Raw genomic sequence first — 14,381 nt, forward strand, 5'->3', positions numbered from 1 at the left:
TCTTGCAAGCAAGTTTGTGGCATCATTTTTAGTGCACTGTGTGGTGCGACGCGGCTTGGGAATTATCCAAATAATTTTGAGGTCCCTGGTAGCTCCAGATCCAACCACACAGCCCCTCGTCATCCGCAATCAATAACCACCCGCGTTGCCAAGATTTACCGTTATCCTTATTCTGGTTCAGTCTTTTTACTACTTATATGTTTTAAATGGAAACACTAGCCTGAACAGAAAATGAAAATTAGTTTCTCTTGCCATCAATAGAAAATAACTATAAAAATAAATACTATGGAAATGAAACTATGTTATTAAATTCTAGTCACTTGCCAACGCTCAGAACCTGAAGTTTTGACATTATTTTTAATGACAAATACTATCGAAGGGGTCGAGACTATTGTTGAGCCCCTGGGGGAAGTGAGTAGGGGGTCTACATGGTTCTTTTTGGAAGGGGGTGTGCTCGGTTATGGACTTTGCCGTGGGCTCCTCCATGGATGGGAAGACACGGGCAGTGGGATCCCATTCCACAAGTGTTTAGCTGAAGTCTCATCAAGAGAAAGTTGGCTTTTATACCTTTTTGTAAACTGGCCAAGGACAAAGCTGGAGGATGTTAAACGTGGAGGAGAGATAATTTATGTCTATAAAAGCCTCATGTGTACAAGGGATTTAGATTGTGTCTGTTGATCCTTGCTCCAAGAACTGGGGCTTGAGGTGGGCATGCAATGGGTGGGAGGTTACCACGGAGGAAGGTTTCCACAGAAGAAAGAGCTTGCTGGAAAGAAAACAGGGTGCCTGTGTAGATAGTGATATCCCCATCATTGGAGGCATTCAAGACGAGGCTGGTCATTCACTGGCAGAAAAACTGGTAAAGGGATTTGACAGTTCCTGTTTCTTATTGCTGCTGTAACAAATTACTACTAACTTAGAGACTTAAAACCACACCATTTAGTATCTTATAGTTCTGGAGGTCAACACTGTGTTCCTTCTGGAGTCTCTAGGGGATATCCATTTCCTTTCCTTTTCCAGCTTCTAAAGACCATCACATTCCTTGGCTCATATCCCCACATCACTCCACCTTCTGCTTCTGTCTTCATGATGCCTTCTCTGACTCTGACCCTCCTGTCTAACCTCTTATTCTCACTTAACGCAAGTTTGTGTGCCCAAAGCACAGTGAGGCCAAACACACCTGAACATCAGAGTTTGGAGCAGAGAAAGACTTATTGCCAGGGCCATGCAAGGAGAACGGGTGGCTTGTGCTCAAAAGGCCAGAACTCCCCCATGGGTTTCAGAGAAGAAGGTTTTATACGGAAATTTGGGGGGCGGGGGGGAGGGCCGCAGGGTGTGTGACCTTCCTTTAGTTGGCAGTGAGGTAACAGCGCGGTGTTCTAAGAATCTCAATCATCAGCCTTCTGGTTCCAACCAGTCTGGGGTCCCAGTGCTTGTGCTGAGCCTGAAGTTACCATCCTCTACCTGGGCAGGGGCCTTAGTTCCTATAGAAGAACTCAGAGATGTATGTCAGGTTTTCCTTACATCCCCCCAGGAGGAACCAGGAGCAGGCCCCATGGCTGCACTATGGTTTCTTTCTGTATTCCCTCACTCTACTTACTAATTGAATCTGCCCTTTGGAACTCAGAGAAGGTATTGGAGGTGGAAACCTTTTTCCCACAAACAAGAGATAGGGAGTACAGAAAGGCCTTTGTACTTGGGAAGGCCCCACAGGGTCCTGTACAGTTTCAATTCTTCCTTTTCTTTGATACTCCTCAGTCTTCAGGGGAACAGGTGTTGAACAGAGAGGTCAATCATAAACTTGGTAGAGGAACTTGGTTTTAGGGGAACTTGGTTTCATTATAAAGATGCTTGTATTTACACTGGGTCCATCCTGATAATCCAGAGTAATCTCCCTGTTTCAAAATACTTAATTTAGCCATATCTGCAAAATCCCTTTAATCATGTAAAGTAATATATTCACAGGCTCCAGAAATTGGAGGTAATTATCTTTGGTGAGGCAGCCTTTGTGTGTTTGAGGGGGGAAGAGGCAGGGTGAGAGAGAGACTTGTATATTTAAATTTTTGTATCATGTGCGTATATTCTCTAGTCAAAAATAAATATGATTTCACCAGGTGATCAAGGTCAACATCAATAGTGATAAGTCAGATTGATAGTTTGTCAGATTGATTTGATGTGCCCTTAAATGGCACTTGGCCCCTGTAGACTTCCTCCCCAAAACACAATTACTCTGAGTCTAATCATGAGAAACGTCAGACAAATCCCAATTTAAGAGCATTCTACAAAATACCTGAGTAGTGCGTCTCAAAACTAGCAAGGTCATCAAACACAAGGAAAGTCTAAGAAACTGTCACAGATAAGCCTAAGCAAAGACATCACTAGTAAATATAATCTGGTATCCTGTATAGGATCCTGGAACAGTAAAAGGACATTAGGGAAAAACTGAAAAAATCTGAATGAGGTATGGACTTTAATAATAATGTATCAGTGTTGGCTCATTAGTTATGATAAATATACCATACTATAACTGAGCAGGACTCTAAGGGGCCTTCCCAGGACAGACCCCTCCCCCATAGCCTCTGCTTTCGCTCCTCTCTGAAGTGCATAGACAATAGTGTCTGGTACACATTTCCTGAGTTGTTTTACTGATGCTTAAACCGCCACCAAATGGAAGGAATTAACTACTTGATGGTCATGAGCATGTAGCCCCCAGACCTATCAGCACCTAAGGATTGATAATGTTAACCCCTGTGACACCACCCTGTTACCTCACCATAAACCAATCAGAGAATTGTGCACGAGCTGATTGCAGAACGTGGGACACCCCATCCTCACTTTGCCTTTAAAGCTGCCTCACTGAAACCCATGGGGGAAGTTCAGGCTTTCTGAGCATTAGCTGCTCTGGACTCCTTGCTTGGCGCCCTGCAATAAACGCTGCGCTTGCCTTCACCACAACCCAGGGTCAGTAGATTGGCTTTACTGCACACGGGTGAGCAGACACAAGTTTGGTTCAGTAACACTACTAATGCAAGATATTAATAACAGAGGAAACTGTGTGTGGGGTATAAGTGAACTCTCTGTACTCTTTGCAATAATTCTGTAAATCTGAAACTATTCTGAAAAGTTTAAAACTCTTAAAAATAATACAATTTCATAGATTATATATTAATAAAACATAAACTGTAAAATATATAACTACATTGTTTATACGTTTATATTATATATAAAATTATTTATTTAAAAAATATATATATAACAAAATGTGTCTATAAAGTCTCAGAGGCCATAAAAAATCTGGATCTGTGATTATCTCTGGATGGTGGTATTTATTGTGATTTTTTTCTCATCAGTTACCTGCATTTGATATTTGTATAATGAACATAGATTACTTGGGTAATTCTTTTTTAATTAAAAAACTGTCAGGAAAAATTGGAGAAGGCTTTGGAAAAGGCAAAAAGATTCCTGGATGTTCTTTCAAAGGAATATTATGTGTTGTCTACAGCTGTGCTGTCTAATACAGAAGCCACTAACCATGTGTAGCTACCAAGCACTTGAGCTGTTTTGCAATCTTGGTATGAAAAAAAGAATGCAAAATATCTCAGTAATAATGTGTACATGTTTAAATGATAATATTTTGAATATATTGGGTTAAATGTGATATATTATTTTTAATTGTTTAAAATTCAGTTCATAAGTATGCAAACAAATCTTGTCTGGTAAAATGGAATTGATTCCATCCTTGGCAGAGGCCAGTTTTGCATTTATTAGCAAATTCATTTCAGCATTCCTGATTATGAGAGATATGTGCATATATATATATATGCATATATGTGTGTGTACTACACAGTTCACTGGTATTAACTACACATATTGTTGTACAAACATCACCACCATCCTTCTCCAGTACTCTTTTCATCTTGCAAAACTGAGACTCTATACCCATTAAACAATAACCCTCCATTCCCTCCTCCCCCAACCCCTGGCAACCACCATTCTACTTTTTTTTTTTTTTTTTTGCCACACCACGCAGGTTGCAGGATCTTAGTTAGCTCCCCAACCAGGGATTGAACCTGTGCAGCCCGGCAGTGAAATCATGGAGTGCTAACCACTGGACCACCAGGGAATTCCCTATCTATTCATTTGATTACTCTAGGTACCTCATATAAGTGGAATCATATAATACTTGTCCTTTTGTGACTGACCTATTTCATTTAGGATGTCTTCAAGGTTCATCCATGTTGTAGCATGTGTCAGAATTTCCTTCCTTTTTAAGGCTGAATAATATTCCATTGTACATATACACTACATTTTGCTATCCATTCACCCATCAGTAAACACTTGGGTTGCTTCCATGTTTTAACTATTGTGAATAATGCTGCTATGAGCATGGCTGTATAAATATCTCTTCAAGATCCTGCTTTCAATTCTCCTGCATATTGTATACCCAGAAGTAGAATCTCTGGATCATATGGTAATTCTATTTTTATTTCTTTGAGGAACTGCCATACTGTTTCCACTGCACAATTTTTTTTGCATTTTACTTTAAAAATGTATCCTTTGGGCTTCCCTGGTGGCTCAGTGGTTGAGAATCCGCCTGCCGATGCAGGGGACGCGGGTTCGTGCCCCGGTCCAGGAAGATCCCACATGCCGTGGAGCGGCTAGGCCCGTGAGCCATGGCCAAAAAAAAAAAAAAAAAAACAGTATCCTTTAACAAAACGCGCTCAACGTCCAGGAGGAGAATAGAAGGATGACCCATCTACAGATGGACACTTAACTACAGCATCTACAGGACATCGTATATAATTAGGATATGCCAATTTCCTGTTGGGCAAAGGAGGAGAAAAAGAAAAATGGGGGCAGTGGTGGGGGTGATGGAGATGGTGAAGCTCGGTGTCCTAGAGAAGAGGTTTCAGGAAGGGTCCTGGAACTGTGGGCATGGGTGGGAAGGGCCAAGGGAGGATGGAAGATGGAGGCAGTTCCCAGAAGCAGGGCCCTGGGCCAGAGTGGGGTGAGGGACAGTGCTGATGCCCCTATGGCTATAGCTGGATCTTGCACCATTGGAAGGGAGGCTGAAGAAACTGACAGTGTTCCTTCTTCTAATGGTTGCTTCTCATATGTCACCTCCTCCAGGAAGCCTTCCCTGATGCTTCTTTCCTTTGACTAGGTATTTTGGCTTCCTCTGTGTTCCCACAACTCCCGGGCTGACCCCTCAAAGCACTGGAATTGGAATGGCCTCTCTAGGTGTCTTCCTGCCCCTAAGGCTGAGCTCTTCAAAAAGGCAGAGATTGCAAGTCTCATTTGCCCATGAATTCCCAGGGCCTAGGACACAAAAATGTGGAGAAGGAGCTAACTGAGTACATGCTGAATAATGAATGAATGATACAACAGGATGGGGAGGGCCAGGGGGCAGGAATTCCTGGAAATGCCACTTCAGACCTCCTCATGCATCTGGCACCTGGACAGCATGGAGTCAGTCCACCCAAGCCCTGGCCTGGCCATCTCTCTCAGGAACATGAGTTGTGGATCCCTGAACAAATAGTTAATCTTGATGTCCTCTCTCTGGAGCTCTGACCTCCCATCCCACACAAGCTCTGTCCCAATCCTAATGGGCTGAAGGGGCCAGGCAGGGAAAATGACCAAACCGTGTGACCAACCTATGCCTCACTCTGGGCAAATCAGTAACTGGCCCAGAGGTTGGCAGGCTCATGCCAGCATCCCACCCACTCTGTCCATACTTCGGCTGCATCTCTCAACACAGAGACTTGCTCACAAAGGCCATCAGCCCACACCACTCTGCTTGCCCAGCCTTCGCTCTTGTACATCCACCTAGAACACCTCCTTCTCAAATGGCTCTTTTCAAGGCTCTGTTCAAATGGCACCTCCACCCTGAAGGCCTCACGTCTTCTCCTACCCCAGGAGGTTCAGGCCTGGAGGCATTGCATAGACTGGCGTTTGCCTAGAAGTAATAGAGCCCCCTCTCCCTAAAGCTGTTGCTCTGTGATCTTCATGCGCACCCAGTTGCAGCCTGCTCCTTGGATGCACCCCCAGGGGGATGCGCAGTGAGTGACAAGAGGAGCCACCTGGCCCCTGGTCACGTTGCTCATGTACATCTTGAGCTAACTCTTGTCCGTCTCCGAGATGGACAGACGTTCCAGCGGTGCCAGGAGGGCATTGGACAAGATCACTCTTCCCCAAACTTCAGGCATTTATTACCCTATTTTCCCCTATCTACATATCACTGTGCACCTAAAAAAATTTTTTTAATTAGTTAGTATTATTATTATTTTTTTTTTTGGCTGCGCAACATGTGGGATCTTAGTTCCGTGACCAGGGATCGCACCTGAGCCCTTGGCAGTCCTAACCACTGGTCCACCAGGGAATTCCCTGTACACTTAAAAATTTTTTTTCTTTAATTGTGATAAGACACATATAACAAAATTTACCATTTGTAAGTGTACGGTTCTATGGCATACACTGTTATGCAACCATCACCACATTCCATCTCCAGAATTTTTTCGTCTTCTCCAACTGAAACTCTGTCCCATCAAACCATAACTCCCCATTCCTCTCTTCCTGAAGTCCCTGGCAATCAACATTCCATTTTCTCTTTCTATGGGTTTGACTGCTTTTCTTTCTTTCTTTTTTTTTTTTTAATATTTATTTATTTATTTGGCTTCGTCGAGTCTTAGTTGCAGCACACAGGCTTCTCTCTAGTTGTGGCACACGGGTTAGTTCCCCGACCAGGTATCGAACCCACTTCCCCTGCATTGGGAGGTGGATTCTTAACCACTGGACCACCAAGGAAGTCCCTGTTTTGTTTTTTTGATAGCAGCCATCCTAATAAATGTGGGGTGATATCTCACTGTGGTTTTGATTTGCATTTCCTTAATGATTAGTGGTGTTGAGCATCTTTTCGTATGCTTGTTGGCCATTTGTATATCTTCTTTGGAGAAATGTCTATTCAAGTCCTTTGGCCATTTTTAAAATCAGTTTTGTTGTTATTGTTATTGAGTTGTAGGGGTTCTTTATATGTTCTGGAAGTTAGCCTCTTTTTAGATTTAGATATATGATTGGTAAATATTTTCTCCCTTAGGTTGCCTTTTCACTCTATTTAACTGTGTCCTTTGATGCAGGAAGTTTTCATTTTGATGTAATACAATTTATCTATTTTCACTTTTGTTGCTTGTGTTTTTGGTGTCAAATCCTAGAAATCATTGCCAAACCCAACATCATGAAACTTTTTTTTTTTTTTTTTTGGCTACGTTGGGTCTTCGTTGCTGCGGGTGGGCTTTCTCTAGTTGCATCAAGCGGGGGCTACTATTCGTTGCGGTGCACGGGCTTCTCATCGCGGTGGCTTCTCTTGTTGCGGAGCACGGGCTGTAGAGCACAGGCTTCAGTAATTGTGGCTCGCAGGCTCTAGAGCATGGGCTCTAGAGCAGAGACTCACGCAGTAGTTGTGGTGCACGGGCTTACTGCTCCTCAGCATGTGGGATCTTCCCGGACCAGGGCTCGAACTTGTGTCCGCTGCATTGGCAGGCGGATTCTTAACAACTGCACCACCAGGGAAGCCCATGAAGCGTTTTCCCCTCTGTTTCCTTCTGAGTTTTATAGTTCTATGTCTTATGTTTAAGTCTTTGATCCATTTTGAGTTAATTTTCATATATAGTATAAAGCAAGGGTCCAATTTCATTTTCTGTATGTGGATATCCAGTTTTCCCAACACCATTTGTTAAAAGACCATCCTTTCCCCAGTGAGTGGTCTTGACACCTTTGTCAAAAATCATTTGACTGTGTAAGGGGTTTTACACACTTTTTGAAAATTAACTATTTTCTTTAAGTGGACTCATTTTAACTGTAATAAATGTGTTTTTTGAAGAAACTTACAAAGACTTCCCTGGCAGTCCAGTCATTAAGACCTCACACTTCCACTGCAAGGGACATGGGTTCGATCCCTGGTCGGGGAATTAAGATCCTGTAAGCTGCGCAGGGCGGCCAAAAAAAAAAGATTAACAAAATTAGATGTTAAAGATATATTAGCACCAAAAAAGTCTTTCTCCTTGGCATAATCAGATTGAAAGTGAAATTAAAAACAAAGTACTCCTAATGAAGCATTTGAAGCATTTGAAGACTACCCCTGGGCCATCAAAAATCATCTCACATCCCACACAAAGGTCTTTTCCAGGGGGATGCACTGCCCTCAGATCTTAAAGGGGATTCTTGTCAGTGATCCCCATTCCCCGAGCCTTTCCCACCTCTGTTTGGTACATTCTGGGCTGGGGTGGAGATGGCAATAGATTGAAAGCTGCTCTGGCCTCCACCTCCTGCTGGGGCTGGATGACAGAAGAGAGGATAAGAAGGGGCAGAAGCGGATGGGGAGGCTGGAAATGGGAGGGGGATACTCAGGCAGGACTGCCTCTCTCAGGATCACTGCTGGGGATGAGAAGATGTAGATGCTAGTTCTGCTGTTGCCTCTAATTCAGTAGGTGACCCTGGGTAAGTCACTGCCCTTTACAAATGAGTAAAACCAGTTGGTGAACAGCCTCTTTGGAAAAATGGTGCAGCCACTTTTGAAAACAGTTTTGCAATGTCTTACAAAGTTAATGATACACATACCACAGGATCCAGAAATTCTACTCCTAGGTACATACCCAAGAGAAATAAAAACATGTTCACACAAAAAACCTGCATATGAATGTTCATAGCAGTTTTATTCATAGCCGTCCAAACTGGAAAGAACCCAAATGTTCATCAACCAGTGAAAGGACAAAGAAATTGTGGTATATCAATACAATGGAATACATTTCTTAATAAAAGGAAACAATCTACCTCTATGCTCATCAACATAGATGTGTCAATGAAAAGTTAATTAATAGTCAATCTAAGAAAGAAATAGAAAATTTCATCCAAGCCAATCTGAGGATATAACCAGGCAGATAGCCCTTCCAAAAGCTCTGAGGACTGACTGTTCCACCTGTTAGAGGTCAAGGCAGAGTTATATACATATTTGAGACAAAGGGTTATGCATCACATGACATATTGACAGTTACACAATCGAGATCTGCATGTACAAAGCAAGTAGCGGGTCATTGTGACCCCTTACAAGATTAAGAAGGAATGTTATCTCCTATAGAGGTCTGGTTAATGCAGACACACAATACACACTAAAAGGGAGGGAGGAGAAACATACGAAAAAACATTTTGTGTTTAAATTTGTCTTGTCTTGCCATAAAATATGAATTTCATTTCATCAGATGAATTTCAAAAGCTTTATGTTACACAAAAGAGCTTTTCACAAAAGACTACTGTATAAGTTTCCTCTTGCTGCTGTGACAAATTATCACAAATTCAGTGGTCTAAAACAACACATTTATTCTATTGTAGATCTGGAGTCTAAAATGAGCCTTAAGGGGCTAAATCAAAGTGTCAGCAAGGCTGGTTGCTTCTGGAGGCTTTAGGGAGAATTTGTTCCTTGCCTCTTCCACTTCTAAAAGCTACCGGCATTCCTTGGCTCCTGACTGCATCCTGTCAATCTCTATTTCTGTGCTCACATTACTGTTATCAAATCTCCCTCTGCCTCCCTCTTATAAAGACATCTGTAGTTACATTTAGGGCCCACTCAGATAATCCAGGATAATCTCCTCATCTCGAAGTCTTTAATCACATCTGCAAAATCCCTATTTCCATAACAGGTAACGTTCACAGGTTCCAGGGATTAGGATGGAACATCTTGGCCTGCCACAAGTATATCATGTAAGATTCTATATGACATTCTGGAAAAGGCAAAACAACAATGACAGAAAACAGGTCAGCGGTTGCCTGGGGCCAGGGTGGAGGTCGCAAAGGAACTTTGGGGGGTGATCAAAATGTTCTATATTTTAATTTTGGTCGTGGTTACATGACTGTCACATTTATCAAAATGCCACAGAGTGGGAGAAACAACGTAGGAGAAAACAATAGCAACATACAAAAGTGACAATGGGGAGAGGGGAGCCAACATATAAAAGGAGCTCCTTTTATACAACAATACAAACTGGGCTGCAACACTGGAGGGAGTACAGTACTCCACAAGACCGCTGTCACTTCTGACGCAACTGCAGGGTTCGGGGGGGGTCCCAAAACCACCCTCAGGTTCAATAATTCATTAGCTAGAAGGCCTCACAGAATGTGCTGCAAGCTGTTATACTCGCAGTTACAGTATGTTACAGATAAAGAACACAGATTAAAATCAGACATGCGGTGATGGAAATGTTCTGGAATTAGACGGTGGTGATGATTCATTATAGGGAATACACTAAAACCACTGAATTGTATACTTTTTTAAAGGGTGATTTTTACGTTCCAAAAGTGGAATGTCCGTTGTCCTCTCCCCAGGGAGTCACGGACTCCATGCATTACTTTCCCAGCACTGATGTGTGACAGTACACATGGAGTACTGCCAACCAGGTAAACTCACCAGCTGCCTTGGTGGCCGGAGCCCTTCTTGGGATTTCATCACCTGGCCACGGTTGATCTCAGTGTCCAACTCCTCCAGGTGGAGCTACTTGAGCTGATGGACAGTGCCTCCACCCTAAGCAAAGATGTTTCTATCAGGCATGACGGTCCAAAGGTTTAGAGATTACCTCTCAGAAACTGAGGAAAAATGGCCAGACCACCCTTTGGGCAAATTTAATTCTTCACTACACAAAGGCAAATGATTCAAACCTTAAATTCACAGAAAAGGAAATATGAAAGGCCAATATTCAGCCACACTAGCTAAGTATTAGGAAATACAAATGGAAACGATGAGACTTTTTTTTTTTTAAGCTCACTACATATGACCATAGGGGCAGGCAAATAGTTAAGCTCACTTACTCTTTTTTTTTTTTTAATATTTTTTTTTTATTATTTTTGGCTGACTTGGGTCTTAGTTGTTGTGCACAGGCTTAGTTATCCAACGGCATGTGGGAATCTTAGTTCCCAGACTAGGGTTCAAACCCACATCCCCTGCATTAGAAGGCGGATTCTTAACCACTGGACCACAAGGGAAGTCCCATAAACTCACTTAGTCTTAATGAGGATGTCAAAAATATGGTCTTTTGGAGCAATTTGGACGTATCTCTTTAAAAAAAAAAAACATGCAAATACCCTCAATCCAGTGGTTCTGCTTTGAAGACTGGAGTTATGTGTGTACAGAGACGCATAAATAAGAAGGCTTATGTAATATTGAAACCTCATAACTCAGATGGGATTCGAACCCAGCCAAAACTCAGATTAGGACTTGAACCCATAGGCTGGGACTTGAACCTACTGTCTTTTGAGATCACACACCTGGTTTCAGGACTTAACGAAGCTCAGGTTCTTTATGTCTCTGCGCAGAAGGAATTCAGGGAGAGGTAAAGTGATAGGTAAGAAGTGTATTTATTTAGAGAGATACACATTCCATAGACAGAATGCGGTCTGTCTCAAAAGGCAAGAGCAGCTCCAAAATATGGAGTGGTTGGTTTTCATGGGCTGTGTAATTTCATAGGCCAACAAGTGGGAGGATTATTCCAACTATTTTGGAGAAGGGGCGGGGATTTCCAGGATTTGGGCCACCTTCCACTTATTGGCCTTTTATGGTTAGCCGCGGAACTGTTCTGGCTCCTGTGGGTTTGTCATTTAGCATATGCTAATGATGTGTATAATGAGTGTATAATGAGGGTCAGGGTCTACTGGAAATCAAATCTTCCGCCATCTTGGGACTGATCAGTTCCAACCAGTTTTCGTCATATCCTCAATGGCTATGTCATTCTTTTAAAGGTTGTGCCCTGCCCCTTTCCCTCCTGTTTCAATATTACTTGTAATGAGGAACTGTTGGAAACCACTTACCTTTTTACCAATAAGGGAAGGGATAATGTAATAGCCCTTCCATGAAATATTATACGACATATAAAAGGAATTAGGTCAGTCTTCAGGTGCTGTCATGGAGAAATTCCCAAGATATGTTAAGTGAAAAAATCAAGTTTCAATGTATACAGTATAATCCCATTTTTTTGTAAAAATGTTTAAAAGTTACGAACAAAGCAAGTCTCTATATTTCCATATATTGTATGGTAGTGAAAAAAAAAGAAGAAAGAAAAGATCTGATGGGATACTCCAAACTCTTCTCAGTGATTAGCTAGAGGTGAGGGTGCAGGTTTGGAGATGTGTGTGTGATGTGCAATGAAATAAACTAATGAGTTAATTGGGCAATTAAACATAAAGAAACCAAAACTAACCAACCCCACAGCACCAAGCACAGGGCCAGCTGGAAAAGTGTTCAGTCGATATTTGCTGATTATATTCAGCAACCTCCCAAAGCTGGCTTCTGGGAACTGTTGGATGACCTCCAGAGGAGTCTTTCTGTGAATTTTTTAAAATAGGAAATCAAACAGTGTAACTGCCCTCTAATGGTCTATTTTTTTTTAACCCAGTACGCGGGCCTCTCACTGTTGTGGCCTCTCCCGTTGCGGAACACAGGCTCCGGACGCGCAGGCTCAGCGGCCATGGCTCACGGGCCCAGCCGCTCCGCGGCATGTGGGATCTTCCCGGACCGGGGCACGAACCCCTGCATCAGCAGGTGGACTCTCAACCACTGCGCCACCAGGGAAGCCCTAATGGTCTATTTTTTAATAATAAAATCCAAGAATTCTCTGGCGGTCCAGCGGTTAGGACTGCATGCGTCCACTGCCGGGGGCACGGGTTCAATGTCTGGTAGGGCAACTAAGATCCCGCATGCCATAAGACGCGGCCACAACGCTGTCTTACCAAGGGTTTAAGAACCAGGTGACCTGGCCCCTGGCTCCCTCTTGAACTTCATCTCTCCCCAGTCCCTTCAGTTTATAACTTTATGTCCCTCCTCAAAGACTCCAAAGTCTTTCCTGCCTCAGGGCCTTTGCATGTATGGTAGTTTTCTCAGCCTGGAATGCTCTTTTCCTGTCTGATTCTTAGGCATCCTTCAAGTCTCTGCTTAAATGTTTACACTTTCCCTGACCCAGCTACCTAAACGACACCCCCAAATCTCAATTATTCTTTCCCATGGCATCTTGCTTTTTCTTGTAGTAATATCATCACAATCTGTAATTATCTATTTATCTGTGCATTTGTATATCTAGAGGCGGTCTCCCCCATCAGATTCCTTGAGGGTAGGGTCTCTGCTTGGATGGCTCTCAGGGCTGTCCCCAGTGCCTGGCGCATCCAAGGTGCACACTTAACATCTGGTCAGTGCCAGAACCCCACAGCCTCACCAGTATGCTCCATCCCCACCCCAAGGGACAGCAGGCCCAGTACCCAGTAGGGGCTTGGCCAGAGTAGGGAGCCTTTGTAGAATTAAGGAGAGGTGAGACAGGACAGGTGCTGCAGGTGATCTGTGTGGAGATGGCCCGCACAGACCCGAGGAGGGGGGACTAGCTCTGGGAACGGACAGACCCTCTCCTCCTCATCCCCAGCTGGCTCCCCCCACCCCCATCCCAAGAGCCCAGGGTGACAGTGGGAGCTCTGGGTGGGCATTAGGTTCCTTCCCACTTTTTCTGACTGGGGACGAGTGAAGTTGGTTTGGAAGAAAAGGTCGAAGGAAAAAACAATACAGTGATTGAGTCTTGCTCGCTGCCATTTGAAAGGAATGAAAGTGGGATTAACCAAAAACACAAAATCCAAACCCAAACCAAAACATCCTACTGTTTTAGAATCTGCCTCAGAAACAATCATCTTACTGTTTTCCGTGACACTGTAAAATTAAGTGTTTACCCAACAGCTTTGTTCTGCACTTGGGCTCACACAGTCTGCAGAGAGGCTGGGCTCTGGGTAATGATTTGGCAGCTACCAAGAAGCACTCCTCATTCCCTGAGTATCTGCTGTATGTGTGGGGTGGAGAAGAGGGTCTCAGGTGCATTGGGGGTGGGGAGTGGGCGTTGAACCTCCAGTTGAGTAAATATCAAAGGTCACCTTCTCTGAGAGGTCATCTTTGACCACTCTGTCTAAAAGTTGCCTCCTGGTCATCTCTGTCACGCTCCTCTGTTTTATTTATTTATTTATTTATGTTTTGGCCACACCACTTGGCATCTTATTTCAAAGACCAAGGATCGAACCCGCCCCCAGCAGTGAAAGCGCTGAGTCCTAACCACTGGACCGCCAGGGAATTCCCTGTTTTATTTTAGTTACAGGATTTGTCACTACCTGAACTTATTTTTTCTCTCCAGTTTATTGCTTGTTACCCCCAGTAGAAAGTGGGATCCAAGAAGGCCTTGGGTGGTTTTTTGCTTGCTGTATTCACATGGCCTGGGGTAGGGTCTGACATATAGTAAGGTCTCAGCAATCATTGGTTGATGAATAAATGAATCAATTATCTGTGCAGGTCGATATGGCCTGAGGGATGTGTGTGTGTG

Source organism: Monodon monoceros, unplaced genomic scaffold (genome assembly GCF_005190385.1).
Source record: "Monodon monoceros isolate NGI ecotype Baffin Bay Population unplaced genomic scaffold, NGI_Narwhal_1 Super_Scaffold_10, whole genome shotgun sequence".
Lineage (NCBI taxonomy): Eukaryota > Metazoa > Chordata > Mammalia > Artiodactyla > Monodontidae > Monodon > Monodon monoceros.